The 16,304-nt window shown below is 37.4% G+C and overlaps 1 protein-coding gene across 3 annotated transcripts in view; it reads right to left on the bottom strand.

Annotated features, from left to right (window-relative positions):
- SIPA1L1 (signal induced proliferation associated 1 like 1) overlaps positions 1–15,230 on the bottom strand; it is a 165,900-nt gene extending 150,670 nt beyond the window's left edge. For all 3 annotated transcript variants that reach the window (XM_026708992.2, XM_087921731.1, XM_087921730.1), the window contains exon 1: positions 15,097–15,230. The gene's annotated coding sequence lies outside the window, so the exon portion shown is untranslated. The remainder of the gene's footprint in view (positions 1–15,096) is intronic.
- Between the last annotated feature and the right edge of the window lie 1,074 nt (positions 15,231–16,304).

Genomic DNA, 16,304 nt, shown 5'->3' with positions numbered 1-16,304 from the left:
AAAAATTATGCAAATAATCTGTATATTCTTCCATGAATATTTGCATATATTATGTAAGCTTATGTTGTATTAATGTTTTATTAAGATAAAGCAAATAATTTGATCATCTTAACAAGTTTGTGATCAGACAGATTTTTAACTTGGTTGAACTTCCAACATGTATTTCTAATTTACACAACAAAATTGTCAAGGAATTCCTTTTAAATCTTACATGCTGATTCTATGGAATTAGGGAAATTTCACATTCAAAGTTAACTGTAAAAAGCAGTATCCTACATCGCCTGTTAAATTTGTTCTGCTCTGTGAAAGTCAAACATCTTCATTCACGAAGATGAAAAAGAATAAACAAACTCATACATTTAACAACAGAAGCCTTGAAGTTTGAACCCACTATTTCTGACTACTGCAAAATTCTGTTCCATCTGCTACATGACAATCCTTTAAACAATTTTAACAGAATCATGTCCACAATCTTCTCTTCTCTAGGCTAAACAAACTGTACCTAGTGCCTCCAATCACTCCTCCTAAGTTTTTCCTACAGGTGCCTTATAAACTTACCTATTCTCCTCTGGATATGTTCCACTTAATCACTGTTTTTCTTAAAATGAAGGGAACACAATATTCTAGGTGTCGTTCCATCTTGACACTACTACCTCTGCATATATTGTTTCTGAGACTCAATCTGGTACAGTAGTAAGGTACTGGTCTAGAAACCAGAAAATCTTGAGTTCTAATGTTCCCTTAGATATGAAAGCTGGCTAGGTGACTTTGGACTAATCACCATCTTTCAGGAAAAACTATCTCACAGAGCTTTGTGGAGAAAACAGGAGATGAGTGTGTTAGATATGCACATTTCCTTGAGGTAGCCAAAAATAAAAATGGGATAATAAATACATGCATATATAATGTTGCTGCTAGTGAAGTGCCTTCCATCCTTGCATTCTATATTTATACTTGGAGTCTTCCCTAGTTCATGGATTTCTCCAGGTTGCTGGTTTCTGCTTCTTTTTCAGATTCTTAACTTCCTAAAATGCTCTATATCAACCACAAATTTAATAATATTGTCTGCCCTCTCACTCAAATCTTTCATAAATATGCTAAACAGCAATGGGCCAAGAGCAGAGTTCTGCAATACGTCACTCAATACTGTTCTTGATAAACCCATGTTGACTTTGCAAAGCAATGTATTCTTGTCCAAAACAACTGCTTGATATTCAGTTCCGGTGTTTTAGCCAGTATTGACATCAAACTAAATGATTTCTAATTATCAAAAATGTTATTTGCCCTTCACAAATCATCTTGCACTATATTAGACCTCAAAGACAACAAGGGCTGCAAATTACGTTCTATTAAGAAAAATTCTCCTTGAATAAGAAACTAAGTTGCTCTTTTCCAATTCCACTCCTATCCTGCAGCTATGTACAATGTATCAATCTCTTCAGACCTATCAAGGCATCTTACATTACCAATTCATGAATTGCCAACAGGAGTTTCATCTGGTGCAGAGGTGTTTGTTTTTCAGCAAGCCGATGGGTGATTGATAGGTATAGATAGATGCGCACACGCACACGCAGACACAAACATGTATCAAACGCAACAGATTTGGAAAGTTCTGGGTTCAATATATCCTCCCAACCGAGAGTGTTATCAAAAAATAAATTCAAGGTGTATAGTTGTATTACAAGTTCCTTGCTCCCTTTTTAATGGTCATGGTTCTTTGTCTCCTAAGGCAATCTGTACTGCAGATTATCTATAATCCCCAAATGTTACTGGTCGGGTTTGTCTACAGTTCCCCCCACCCCGCTTTGTTTCTCCTTTGCCATTAATCTGCCACAAAACCAGTAAAACAGCATAAGTATGAACAGGATTTGGGAGTGGGGGGAGGAGTCAAATAAAAAATGTCCTTACATCTTCCTGCTCATTCTCTATATGGGAAGCAATGATATACAGTAAGTGAGAGGAAGAAAGAAACAATATCCTTTCCTTTTCATTTGGCTATTCAAGCTTGAATTCTTGCTTTTCTCAGACGGGTTAAAATGGAATTGAATACTGGTGAAGGCTTATGAATAGAAAATGAATATTAGCTCTCCTTTCTCTCTTAGGAATTCCAACTTCAATCCTAGAGATATTTGCAATTAAGAGTCTGTCTCTTTCTCAATTACAGATAGTCCTTGATTTATGATCACCATTGAGCCCAAAGTTTTCAATGATAAGCAAGACAGTTATTAAGTGTATTTTGCCCCATCACACAACCATTCTTGCCACAATTAAATGAACCACTACAATCTGGTTTTCCCACTCACTTTGTTTTTCAGAAGGTTGCAAAAAGTGATGTCATGACTCCAGAATCCTGCAAGTGTCAAAATACCATTACGGTGAGAAGTCAAAAAAAGTAGTACTGAATCCAAGATGAAATCTATTAAGATAGATTTCAACTTTTCCAAGGATATTGTCAGCTGCAGAAGCATCGCCCTCTCAGGCACTTTGCCCCAGGAAAAGTAGTCTTAATCTTACAGTGGCAATTGAGATTGAAAATTCACTCATTAAATGACGTGGTCTTAAAGCATTATTGCACCTCTTAGTAAATACGAATCCCTGCAGTCAAAGCTGCTGTTCTTAACTGAATCTCATGGTCATTTGTGAGGACACCTCTTCCCAGCTTCCTACAACCAAAGTTAAGATTACAATAAATTAAAATATAATGTAAACCATTACAATTGTGTTTAATTAACCATGAACATATAGCAATAGCACTTAGACTTATATACCACTTTATAGTGCTTTACAGCCCTCTCTAAGTAGTTTACAGAGTCAGCATATTGTCCCCAACAATCTGGGTCCTCATTTTACCCACCTCAGAAGGATGGAAGGCTGAGTCAACCTTGAGCCTGGTAGGATTTAATCTGCCAAATTGCAATGGGAATAACTTGTAGTACTGCACTCTAACCACTGTGCCACTAAGGCTCCACATATAGATTTAAAATATTATAATCTATGAAGAAAAAATATGCGTAACCTAAAGTGAGATACAGCTTTTGAGCTCAAAATTTCCACTGATAAGCAACAGAGTTGTTATGTGACCCTTGCCCACCTTTCTTGACACAGTCATTAAATGAATCCTTGCAGTTGTTCAATTAGTAACACGGCTGTTAAGTAAATCTGGCTTCCCCATTGACTTTGCATGTCAGGAGGTCATAAAAGGAGATCACATGACCCTGGGACACTGCAACCATCATAAATACATGCCAATTGCCAAAGTGTCCGAATTTTAATCATGTGACTATGGGGATGCTATGTGTGAAAACCAGTCATGTTTCAGTGCTGTTGTAACTTCGAATGGTCAGTAAACAGTTGCAAGTCAAGGTTTACCTGTAATTTGTATGTATTAATGCTAAAGTGATAAATAAAACAGAAGTGGTTATTTGTGTGACCAGTTGTGCCTTAATTTCCTTGAAGCAACACACAATTTGGCCACTGTACAAAGGGTTTCAAGTTAACTTGCATGGAAGATGCAAACCTAGAAGATGGTTTGCATGGAAATTGTCCAGCCTTCCTGAAAATTTACATATTAGGAACAGAATATAAGCAGTCCTGATATCCCCGTAGAATGTGTAAGTGTAATAATACATGCAAAATCATTTAAATCTCTGTGTCACCACATGGGCAGGTATGCTTGGTTAACGGGATTTTGGAGTATCTGCCTTGCAGCAGTATGGATGGTTAAGATGTTATGCTTGGCTTTGAAAAATGCTGTTTTCAACTTGGGAAAATTACATTTTGTAGCTATCTTGCTGTTTCCCAAGGGCCCTTATTAATCCAATTTCTGCCCCGTTACAGCAGCCTATTAACTTCAACCTGAAACTCCATATTCCTTTATTCTTTAGGTGAGTAGTTTTTTGGTCATACCCTAAAGAAATTAGGAATAGCACAGAAAGCCATATCTAATGCCAGTTTCTGTTGTATGGCCTATTTAGAGGGAGAAGGAAAATTGTCTATTAAAACCACAGGGGTCAGTCTGGGAAGAACTGGATTTTCAGCCAATAATTAATTCTCCTCTTTCAGTCCCTTACCAGGATTGCATGTATTCCGAACTCCAGACTTAACTGTTTGCTTTGCACTGAGTGGAGCAAGGATTGATCTCAAAAAAAAAGAAGAAGTTTGCCCTCTTTCCAGTACATCCTTCTTTGCATAAATTCCTACTTGTGCACCATAAATGATTTGGGCCAGTGGTTTGGCCTCAAAAAGTTTTAATGCTGCAGGGATTAATTAGCTTCCTCATGTGTAAAAGAAGTGCTTAAGAACACTTATGGTCCTAAGAACTGGCTGCACTATATATTTCTGGTGTGCCTTCCAGGAGCCTTTAGAATTGAAAAACACCCCAAGGTATTTAAATGCAGTAACCTGCTGTAATTTGCTCCTTTTCACTCTTTAGGATTATTGAATAGTTCTCTTACCAAAGACAAGAATTTTAGATTTTTCAAATTAGGAAGGAGGTGATTTTGTCTACAGTACCTAGTCACTGCTATGGGCTTTTTCAACCCTGAAGGGGCTTTAGTTTTTGTTTTATCTCTATTATGCTAGTATTTTTATTTGATTTTTGTTGGTATTATATTTTGTCAAATGTTGATCATTGATCAAATAAAACACCTTTCTTAAGGTATACATGCAGCAATATTTTCAACACTATTTTGACTCGCCTCTACTCACTCTTGGCTAACACGAATAAACCACGATAGAGAAAAGGCAAAAGAGAAAATACTACTTTATTACCAAACATTAGCTTTCAGTGGGAATCACCAATTAAGGCCAGAGGCCCATCTCTCCATTCCCACCAATCAGGCAGGAGGCATGTTCCCCCTAGTCAGGACACCAATACTCACATGGCTTCTGTCTTTGCTGCTCAGACCCATCGAAGCAACAAAGGCCTTCACAGGACTCCTTCTGCTCTCTGCCCCACTTCCTTTTAAGAGCACCAAGATCCCAACCTTTTCATCTTTGGCCAGAGCCCTTGCCAGCCTTATAATAATCTCCCATTAGACTATTAACTGGAAAGCAGGTTCTGTGCAAGAGGCAAGCATTTATCTTGCAGGTATGGGCATCCCCAGATGAAGCGTTGGGGGGGGGGGGTCTTTTCTGAAAGTCCACCTCAGCGCTGAACCCAGTCCTCCACACATTTTAAATCCTGTGAGACATTGCTACCTCTGCAGTCCTGCATGGTTGACAAGAAACCCCAATTATCACCTCATAATTTCCACAAAGCACCTGTTCTGAGGGGGCTCCAGGGCAGAAACTTAGCATAAACTAGTAAAGCATTCAATAGCATTAAAATGCTGTAGTTACCCATGGGGGGGGGGGTGTCAGGCCCCCGTCGGAATTTGATTCCAAGTGGAAGGCCGAGCAGTTGACAGGGAGTGGGATTGTGGCTCCCGTTGGTTGTATTGGAAACTAGGGAAGGGCAAAGTCTGGCTGGGCAGAGCAGGGAAGAGGTAGAACAAGGGAGAAGGAGTTCAAAGGAAGACCCAGGTACACCCCCTCTTCTTCCTAGGGCACGCAGGGAGGAACGGAGAAGAGAGCAACGTGGGTTGCATGGCTTACGGGGAAGGAAAGGGGACCATCTCAGTCTGTACAAGAGCACTTGCATGGCTAAGTGTGATCTGGAATCCTTCAAGGACAATATGAGATATTACAGGTGGAGGAGGAGGGCATAGGAGAAATGCCTCATTTTGTGAGCTATATGAGGCAACCACTTTATGACAAACCTTTTAGAGAGTTATTTTATCAGGAAAATACTACTGGTCCTTTCTTCCACAAAGCACCTAACCCCGGGACTTTTATTTTCACTATATTGGTCTTTTAATGTGGATTTTTATATATTTTTACTTTGTTTTATATAGGTGTTCTTTTATCACACTGAGGTACACTACCAAGTCACTTTTTTGAGACACGCAGATATTCCAATCTGAACAAATGAATTAATAAATAATAAACAAATACTACACAAAATAGCTTCAAGTGTTCTATTCTTGCTCTCAAATCTGGAAAATTGGTTCAAAACAATTCTGGTCCAATACTGTTGGTCAGTTTAACTTTACTCTTTCTCATTAACTCTTGAGTTAGCAGAAAATTTAATACAATAGATGGTAATAAACCATTAATTAGATGGGGAAATGTTAATGATTAGCAAAGCATATTTTCAAGCCCTCATTGCCATTAAATAGGGTGCAAATAATATGTTTTAATGTGTTTTCTGGTTGCCAATATAATATGTGGGCATAATAAAACTTACATATTTGTATCATAGACTGTTTCTACTTCATGACCCATAGCTCTTCAAAAAGCCAAGAAGCAGTCAACTTCTGTATACTGAAATTCAGGTTTATTCATTGTGGATTTTCTGTACCATTATACATAAATCAATATATCAAAAAAAATGAAAGTTAGGGTTCCATTTTTTGTTGTTTATTTTCAATTCATTAATTCAAAACAAATCTAGAATTCCTAAAAAGACAAAGCTTAATTAAGTAATTCAATCAAAGCTAATGACTGTTATAAGTCATTAGCCTCTTAAAAGACCATAATAAATGCTGAAAATCTGGAGAAAACATTTATATCCTGGGTCATTCTAATTTTTCTATTACAACTTACGTAATTACTATGGGCTTACGAAAAACAAAACAAAACCCCAACACGTAGGTAAACATATGAAATTTCATGCAGGCAAGTGAAAAGACTCATGAGAAAAGAACTTCTTCCCTAATCTATTTAACTTTCGTGTTATCAGCGAAACAAAACCAGTCCTTTCCTCCATAACCTGCAATAAAACCTATCAATTGCAAAAGAAGAAATGGAAGTTTCTGTTTCTTCTTGACAAAAAGCATTTAAAAACAAAATCTAGAAGCCTCCCAGTCTTTGCTGGTTATGCAATTAATTTTTTTTCTTTGGAATCAATGAATAACATGGTCTTTCAGAATTTTCCTAGAAGGCCAGATACATGGTTCTCATGATTGTATGAGAGATGGTTGAGATTCATCATCTCTATCAAATGTGAAATTGCTGTTCCTCTTGTGACAGTAATATACATTTGAAGAATTATTTCTTTGAATATCCATCAAGTCTCCATGCTCTCTATGGAAACTCTGTGACACCATGAATTGACAGTAGCTGTTTTGATTTAGAATGCTGGTACTAATTTATGGGATTAACAATTGATAACATTTTGCTACAATTAGGGTGAGAACAATTAATATAACACAAAGCACTCTAACAGACTATACAATTCAGAGGACACCATGAATACAACATACTGTCCAATATATATTTTAAAACATGCGTGCATTAAACTAACAGATTGACAGGGACAACATGCCTCTTGGATTCCAATAGTTAACAAGGTTTCACAGAAGGGACCCCAGAACATGCCCAACATCAAGATATGACAAGACAGTCAGAAACCACAAGAGAAAAGCAGTCCCACAAGAAACCTGGCCCTGTGACATATCTTCAAAGGTGATAATACTTTGAATTGAACCCAAATTCTAAGGTCCAGAGCAGCTCATGTAACAGTGAGAGTACATTGGCATACTATGTACACTCAAAATCGTGTGCATCAAAATATTCTGAATTGGCTGAAGTTTATAACTTAAAGATAGAGTAGACTGTTACCAAATTTTTACTGTACATGTGTGAATCCAAAGGATTAAAGATATTTTCATCACAGTATAGCAAAAATATATTTTGGAAAAGAAGGGGGAAAACCAGATAGGAGTATAGGATGGTTTCTAAGCTTTCTTTTTAATTTGATTTACAATACATTGAAGAAGTGGTACCCGATAAATCTGCTTGTCATTTATCATAAATAAGTAATCAAGAAGAGATTTATAGGCAAACTCAAGTGAATGAATTAATCTAGGTATTTAAAATGAGTCTCATTAAGCATTAATTAGCCAATAGAACAACAGTATTTCAAAACATATAGATATACCATCAAAACTGAGTCAATTTTAAGTGTTTCTATTTAATCATTTAAACAGGATAAACTTTATGAGCTTCCAAGAAATAAAAAAATGAAACATTTAAAAATAAGCATCCGAAGTTAGAGAATTAAGCAAATTAAATAAATAAAGAATTAAGCAAAAGAAAGGAACCTCTCTGATACAATGCAGATTTTTGAATTAAAATGCAAGATATGCTATCATACATATAATTCTATGCAGTGGTTTTTTTTTCAACCAACATAGTATATCAGGAAGATTATATGGAATGACATGAAGAGCAAAAGCTTTTCACATAATCATTCAAAAACTTACTAAAGCTTGAATTTCTAGAATAGATTATATATATGAGCAGTTTTGTGCTATTCTGCAACTATTCTGTTTTATAGTTCTTGAAGCAATGCAATGGATTTTGTTGCAACATTTTCTAGAGAAGAGAATCATTTTAGTTTTGGTAATATCCTATAACTCTTGCTACAGCATAACACTATGCCCTTCGGCAAGGAAGTCTGCACATCAGTTTACACATGACAAATGGATGTAACACACACCTCATTTCCAAGGATAAATGCATTACTCAGCTATACGTACTCTATGACATAAATCTAGAAAGGAATAAGGCAGAGATAGAAATAGTTGATTAGAGTCATATTAGCAGCTTTCAATTAAAAAACAGGGAGAAATATAACATATAGAAAGAAGCTACATGTCTTTTGAGATATATATTTTTCATATGCTTGCACATATTTAGTTTGAATGAATTTTATAAAACATGGAATGAAGGTCAATCTGTAGAAAGCAAGAACTTGCATTCCATTAGTATTTTAAAAACATCTTTAATTTTTATTTAATGTCATCATTGTCAGTTGTTGGAAGATGCCAAAACTGATATTCTTTTACATCAGGCAAAGGATATTTGTATGGTTAGTCCTTGCTTAACAACCGGTCACTTAGTGATTACTCAAGACCTCCCCAAAACTACTTATAATCCGATTCCAAAGTTCCATGGGCTGCTTGCATGCACGCACGCACACACAGTCACATACACAGAGAGAGTGTCACAACCATCGTATTTTGAACACTAGATAATTGTCTCACCTTTATGAACAGTTGCAGCATTCTGCAGTCACATATTCATTATTTACAAAGCTTTTTACTAATTTCCAGCCTTTTTGGTCAGTTTCCCACAAACAGTGCCCATAGGAATACATGGATTTCAGTTAACTGCAACATTCACTTAACAAAAACCTTGTCCAATTAATGATCACAACATTTGCTTAATGACTGTCATAGAAAAATGGATCCAGTCACATGGATGCCTCAACTTATAACCTTCATGATATATGATGGAAATTCCAGACTCCGTTATGTTCAAAATTTGAGGACTACTTATACTTCTAATTTAATTTGTATTGCATTCAAATCTTAGTTGTTATGCTGCAACACAACTTTTAAACTAGTATATCGGTCAGCTATTATTATTTTGAAATTTAAGTTTCTTTTTAAATGTACTTTTCAAGTACTTTAAACTGACCTATGAACTCTGCATACAAATAACATAAAATAAACAGAAATAAATATTTTACCAGACACAAGCATTCCATTCATCCTTTCACTAAATAAATAAGGGAGAGCATTCTGCCTAGGTAAAATCTATGAAAAGCATCAATGTTACATAAACTGTTTGCAGGTTTCATCATTATTAATATAATTCATGCTGCTGAATGAGTTATTGTGAACCCTTGAGTAGCACCAACATAGGAAGTTATTTCACAATGCAGCTGAAGAAATCTTAAACCAAATGCAACAGTAAAATTACTACACAGCAATCTAATAACTCTCATACCCACTACTGTACCATTACTTGATTATTAAAGCAGTAAATGGCTCAACATTAAGATATTTAAATAATTAATAACTATTGTGATATTTACTTAGAAATTCATATGAATATAAACTGGAGAATGCTACCTCAATTAACAGAGCACATTTAGAAGCAAAACTACTGAGTCATGTCACCCTGGAAACACAGAACTCAGAACAATCTGGCACATATCCCCCCTCCCCACCCGTTATGTTATTTCATATAAAATTAGTCTTAAAATAATTCAAAACTAGAATAGAACAATAGATCACCCTATTCAAGTTTATTTTAAATTAAAGAATGAACTTATATAGAAAAAGACAACCAATTGGGTTGCATAAGCAAGTTAATGAACAAAACCAGAGAAAAGCTAATTAAAATAGGGGTTTCATTTTATTCACAGCAGCTTATACATAATTCGTTATGGATAAAACATTAAACATTATATGCAATCATACTTACAGTATGACTTTCCTATGCTTACTATAAAAACATGGCAAATTTTTAATCCACATACCTCCCCATTGTTCTCACAAAGACCTCAAGTTTAATTAGAGACTGTTTCAGAGATGTTATGACCCAATAAAGTGTCAGTGTTCACTTTTGAAGTCCTGTAAGACTTGGGGCCTGATTACCTCCAAGCAAGCCTGCAGAGAGTGCTTGCTAAGAATGCTTGTTACATTTACAAGTTTTGTTGCACTTCATCCATCATGAAGTGAAAGAAGCAGGGATTGGAGGGGTGTAGTCTATGCAACAGCTTAGCTCTTCTACAACACCTTCCTACCAGATGTAAGGACTGAATCCTCACTTTTAATATTTAGGGAACTTCTGGGAAACATGGGTTTCCCATGTATTTGGAACTCAGGGAATGAGAATTAATTCGTCCTAAGCCCTCTGGGCTTAGGACGAATGTAGTTGCTTTGTTGTTACAAATCATGATGATTGTTACGATGGTACAGTATTATGTGGAACATATTTATTATTAGATACATTTGTTAATTTTGATAACTTGATGACTGCTTTAAAGTTATGTATGCTATTGCAGTAACCTACTTGGAATTTCACAATACAGTAAACAAACAGTTATTAGGAAACCACCTTTTATGATTTACATTTTAAATAACACAGACGTTTTTATGTCTACATCTCAGTGGGAAATCCTGAATATCTTGTAAACCGTGAATATTAACCAGCAAACCCTTATGCAAGGACTAAACTACAGATATGGAGAAAGTTGTGCCTCTTTCTTTCAAAGAGAAGAAATACTGCAGAACTATAAATAAGGATGAACAGAAAAGTAATCTGAGGCAGGATCAACTACCTCTGCCTCTTCCAGCTCTTCAGATTATCTAGATAGCTATTCTCAAACATTTTGGTCTCAGGATTCCTTTACATTCTGAAAAATGATTGAGGACCCCAAAGTTATATGGGTTACGTGGGTTATTAAAACTGAGAAATTTTAAAGTATGTATTTAACTTTGTGGGCCCTTGAAGGGATCTCAGAGAACCTCAAAGGTCACCAAACCACACTTTCTCAACTTCCAATGTAAATAATTAATTCTAGTTTTCTAATTTGGCCTTCCTGTATAACACAAAAGGAAAGCCCTCTAGCTGAACTTACACAAACATTAAACACAAAAAAGGGGAAATCTCATTGGATAAAATCTATGATTCATAATTTAGAATGACAAATTATCTGAAAATTATTTATTTAAAAGGTGTGTGTGGTATGATCAACAGAGATATATGATAATATTAGAAACAGGTCTATAAAATGTTTCATTTTCCCAGTTCCCAGATTTTAACTCTGTGTTCTTTATTTTGTTCTTTAGACTCCTGAACAAGCCACATTCCCTCAGTGTAAAGACAACTTATGGACCCCCAGTTTGCTACTACTGTTCCCATCATACATGATCAATGACTACACTGACTGAGACGGAAGTCATTGGTGAATCAGCAGCCGTATGAACCAAATAAACAAACCAGCCCCAGGAAAAGTGTTTAGTTGCTTGTTGTGGATCACAGGAACTGCAGTCCAACATATTTGGAGGGCACCAATGTAAAAGTTATTTTAGCAGTTCATCTATATATGCAGAGCTATGTGTTCAGGTAAGAAAATGAAATAAGCCACAAGCTGTTTTGTTTTATTCTAGCTTTTAAATCCAAAGTTATACCTACATTGGCTAGTAAACAATCTATCTTAAATTTCTATGAATAAAGCTGAATGTTTTCTATCAAGCACGTTTCTAGATCCACTATACTAATTTACATGAAAACAAAATTACTATTCTCTATCAAATTTGCTTAAATAAATAAAAAAATACTGCTTATCCAGATATTTAGATGATTAAGATAAAAAACCTTGGATTGGATCTCTCATTTGATTCCTGAGAACAGAGCAACTCTTCAGTCCAGGCAATACTTCTGAGTCAGTAGCCTTCCTGCTGGTGGCAATTTCATCAAGTCCCTTGTTCCCTCACAGCCCTTTAACTTTCCTCAACCAGATTTAATACAGAGCCTTTGGAGAACTCTCCGGATTAGTGTGTGAGGTGACACTTCAGGGAATTGGCAAAAATTAGGTATCGCCAATTCTGTCAGAGGAAATATTATGTGCAAAATCCTACTTAGGCCATTTTTCTACTAGCAGATAAAATGAAACTTGGTAAGAAGTAATAAATACCTGCCTGCAAGTTTTGAAAAATATTTCAATAATATCATTCAATGGATGAGTAAAGTAATTCAAATACATGAAATTTAGTATAAAAACACTACAAATTCCAGAAATTGCAACTTTGGAATTTTTTTTTACCTACCAATTAATCCAGTGAGTATTAATTAATGACTATACTCTAACCTTCCCCAAGATGATAATCTCTGAAAATCTATATGCAAAGTGAAAAGTGAACTTTTCAAATAGAAATAGACACATGAATTTTCTGTTTGACCATCATTCAATTGGGTCAAAGGTATTTTTACTTAACTGTTCAAGGTTGAGTTCTGAAATTCATTCTTATAATACTGATACCCTAGCTTATGAAAAAGTTAAAGTATTTTAGCAATAAAAACTATTACATACACATTTCTCTTATAGAGAACTTTATAAACCCAAACCATAAGACTTCTATTAAGACTTCTATTAACCATAAGATTTCTATTTCCAAGTAAAATTATACACATGTACTGCATAATTTAAAAAGCTAAAAAGAAAAAATGAAACTTATTTAAAATTTACACATACAGAGATGAACACATGCCTCATGTACAACTCAAATACTGAATGAGGGTAAGGTCCAAGTTACTGTTTTGTCATGGAAGAACCATTCTGAGAACGTATAGATAGATCTAGGCAATCATAATCTAATAAAACTCAATCTATTTACCCAAAAGCAAATCATGTATTACAAAGATTAAAATCCAATTATCACCAAAACAAAAAATGCAGTTAAAATAGATTAGACACTGCTGATTTAGAATCACTGCAGATTTTAAAACAAAACTCTTTGCAAAATGAATAAAACTGCTGAAATGCTTAACAAAAATGAGTGACATCAGTCAACATTAGAGACTTTTTCTACTGTAAATCTTTTCTGACTTTTGAAAAAGTGGACGAATATATTAATAATTGCAACTCCCAATTCTTCAATAGCTATAGACGCAATTAAAAGTACATTTATTTATTTATTTGATTTATATTGCCGCCTATTCACCCATAATTATACTGTTTCTAAAAAAAAGAACATTTAAAACAGAAAATAAAATGCAAATCTACATTTATAATCACTGCTTTTTAAACTGAAACATAAATAACAGCTTCCTACCTGATCTACAAGATCCAGTTTTCCATATTCACTTCTCTGAACTTCAAGACTATGTTTTAGTCTTCACTCCCTTTTCCCACATTATGCACATGTATAATATCCCCAGCGGCACTACCTTTGAATCAGCTAATTATTATCATGGTGTCCAAACTGGCTTGGAATAAAGTACAGCACAGCTGGGAACCAAAACTGCTTGCACCTTCGGTGTTGGATGAAGAAATGCTTTTAAATATAAATGAAAAAGTGTCGAGGCTCTGGATACAGATGCAGCATTCTTATGGAGAGCATTGTGTATTTGAATCCCGAGTTAAGCGAATTTAGCCTGAGTTCAGTGGCAATTCTTTTCAACAATACACGACACATACACACACAAGTATATCGATGCATCTCCTCCCATTCCATACATATGCATTTCTTTTAACACAGAAAAAGACGTTCTGTGTATACAAATCTACTATTAGTGCTGGTCTCTCTTTTTTTTTTCCTCCCTAGTGCAGCCGTCTCAGTTTTGCCCGCAGGGAAAAAAAAATAATCAACTTGCTCAATATGTCTGGGGAAAATATGAGTCCTCGGTTTTCGCCGAAAAGAGATGAACCCCAAAAGCCACCGAAAGAAAGCTAACAAAAAAGGAAAATGTTCTTGTTCTGAATACAGTACGGAAGATTTTTTTTTTTTTCCTCCTCTCCCTTGTTTAAATATTGGGGGGGGGGGGGGAGGAAGCAAGTAAGCTCTTCTTTGCCGATCAGTATGCACGCAAACCTCGCCGACTTTCCATGCAGCTCATTTCTTGGTCACATTAGAGGAAATATTTTGGGAGAGAGAGAGAGAGAGAGAAAGAGAGCGCTGAAAAGAAAAAGAAGAGGAGGAGGAGCTCTCTTCCTCTCTTCTCAGGCCAATAAATAAAAAGAGCAGGACCTCCCACTTTAATGAATTTGGGAACGGCAGGGGACGACGCATCCTGCAGCAGCAGCAGAAGGGGACGTGGGCTGGGGAGAGAAGGGGGGAGCGCCGGCACGCAGAACTCCAAGGTCTCCGGAGTCAATTAGCTGCAAGCGCGGAAAGGGAAGGCGAAAAGGCTTAAGGGCTGGACCGAGAAGTGGGATGGGGTGGGGGGCGAAGAGGGGGCGTGTTGGGTTTTTTTTTTTTACACCGTTTCCATCAGGTCCCTTCCTCTGTGAACAACCCCCGTCTCCGCCGTAAGCTGAGGAGGGGGAGGAAACCCGGGTGGGAGTTGTGGGGAGGGGTGTTGGGAGGCGTATCGATATCTTTCCGCCAGGTTCGGACTCATCCAAGGTCCCCGGGCAGGTTGGGGAAAGGGAAGAGAAAAAAAAAGAGGGGTAAGGAGACCGGGACGCCCTCGTGCTTTCAGACCTCCCCCGCGGGCCGCTCTCCCGCCGCCTCCTTCCCTCCCGTCAAAACTCACCTAACAAAGTTGCTCCGGCCGCTTCTCTTCTGCGTGCAGGAGCTGCTGCAGCAGCTCGCTCCTTCCTCTGCGCCCCGGGATGAGCTCACCGAGCAAGCCTGCTTGCTCCGGCTGCTTCTCGCCGTCCAAATCTCGCGAGAAAGCCGAGCGGGTGCCGTTTCAGCTCCCGCCACTCGACGCGCCGGAGAGGCCGAGACCTGGGAGGCGGCGGAGCCTCGGGCGTTTCTATGGTAACTGCCAAACGCCGGCCTAGTGTAGTGATGGACGACGAAGCCTGCAGCGAGGCAAAAAAAAGGGGGTCGTGGGGTAGTTTCTGTGTCTGCGGGCTCCTCTCTGTCTCTCTCGGCTCGAAGCGCTCTCTCTCTTGCGACGACGAGGACAGAGGGAAGAAAGGGAGGGTGGCGCGTGCCCCCCCTCCCAACTCCCCAGGTTCTTCGGCGTTGTCGCTGCGGGCGTCCAAGTCGCCTCTTTAAAAAAAGACCTAAGCCCTCCTGCTTCTAAGGAGATTACATTCTTGTCCCCTTTCCCCACCCCACCCCCTTTATCAGTGCCATTTGATGGACTTGAGAGCTGGAGTTTGGGGTCTGAGATCTTTTAACAGCTTTTACCGCCCAAACCCGAAGGTGCTTTGAAGCCTTCCGGGATGCAGCGATTTCTGCAGTAAGTACGGAAGGGAGAGGGAAGAAAAAAAACAGCGTCGTTAAAATTAACGTTTGCTCGTCGATATCTGCAGATTTGCATTTTTGGATTTGCTCTCCTCGGTCGAATTCAAGGAGCTTTTAAAGCTTCGATGCTCAAGTCGGGCCAGGCTTAAGATCTACAGAAAGAAATGGGGCTCGCTCCAACCTATAGGAAAGGGCTGCGTGACTTTAAATATGTGCATTTTTTTTTTTACTAAACTTTAAAATTAACAATGTCACTTTGCGCATTTTCAAAAATTTCCATTATACTCTTTCACTACTTTGAAGCCCCTGAAATTGAATCAAATGCAAATATGGGGGTCATACAACCCTCCTGGTTAGGTATTTATGACAACCACTTACAGGCGACTCTCATTCTACATTTAAAAATATGGGAAATATGTGGGCTCTTGTTTGCTCTTTTAGAAAGAATGTGGGTAGTTATGTTTGCTGTAGAACAACATGGTCAATAGCTTTGGGGAGATTAGTCCATGCTTGAAACTGAAAGGATATGCTCATACATTCACA

This window comes from Pseudonaja textilis, chromosome 1 (genome assembly GCF_049901715.1).
Source record: "Pseudonaja textilis isolate UNSWEBS1 chromosome 1, rPseTex1.2, whole genome shotgun sequence".
In the NCBI taxonomy this organism is placed as follows: domain Eukaryota; kingdom Metazoa; phylum Chordata; class Lepidosauria; order Squamata; family Elapidae; genus Pseudonaja; species Pseudonaja textilis.
This window is presented reverse-complemented; position numbering and strand designations above follow the sequence as displayed.